The sequence below is a fragment of the Procambarus clarkii genome, chromosome 40 (genome assembly GCF_040958095.1).
Source record: "Procambarus clarkii isolate CNS0578487 chromosome 40, FALCON_Pclarkii_2.0, whole genome shotgun sequence".
In the NCBI taxonomy this organism is placed as follows: Eukaryota; Metazoa; Arthropoda; class Malacostraca; order Decapoda; family Cambaridae; genus Procambarus; species Procambarus clarkii.
The window spans coordinates 16314350-16315399 of NC_091189.1; positions in this window are offsets into that span (position 1 = coordinate 16314350).

Below are 1050 nucleotides of genomic sequence, written 5' to 3' on the forward strand. Positions count from 1 at the left end.
AAACAGAAAAGTGACCAGGGCAGAGCTGTGGGAGAAGATGGCAACAGAGGGCCTGGGGCACAGGGATCTGTACAACATGCCAAATTCTGAAAGTGTAATGTAAGTGTGGTGAGGCCAAGGAACACCCAAGGAAGAGCAAAAGGGTAACACCTAGACGAATCACCAACAATAAGCCTTAACCCCATAAACCAACCAAATCAACAGGAAAGGGTCGAGGGCAGGCCACAGTCAGGACTTCCTGTCGATACGGAGCCAACAGGCAGAAAAACCCGACAGAAGAACCTGAAACCCAGAGTTTATAACTCCTGGAACCAGAGGAATCCGAAGCAAATAACCGAGAAGACCCCAACAAGCAGCCATGGAATAAAAAGTAGGAGCTTTAAAGTATTTTATGTAGAGATATTGGATATAGACAGCTCGGGACAAATGAAAATAACAAAAAAATACCCAGCAATTTAGTATTGTATTTGTAATGATGTTGCTAGTTTGGCTAGCATGTGGGTGGCAATAGGTCTATTATTTACTACAGTTTGAGTGTTCTTTTCACCTGTGGGAAATGATACCATGACAAAAAATGGGTAAATCATCAATATAGCACATAAAAAAACTAATTGGAAGGGAAGAGATGATACCATTAATAGCATTAATAAACAAAGTAGTAATCATAACTTATTTGCAGGATTCATTCACTCATGATGATAAGAGAAAACAGGGCCCATGCCAGTCTTTAAAATGCTGTGACAAAAGGAAGCGTAATAATTTGAGGCAAAGTATCTGAGAAGTTGAAAGAATGAAACTGAGCAGAAAATCTGGAACAGTGCTATACTTTTATGTAGAATTATTTGCAATTTGTTAACCAAATTAACAGTTTTCCTTTTAAATTGTATCAAGACATGGAAAAGAAAGTGCTTTCCCTTAAAAGCATTGAAAATTAAAAGATGCACTCTTGATTAACATGTAGTTATACTGTAAGTGAATTAAAAGTAGATTTGCTACTGACTTGTCTCTTACATTTATATGATTATCAAGTTTGGATAAAGAAACACCAAA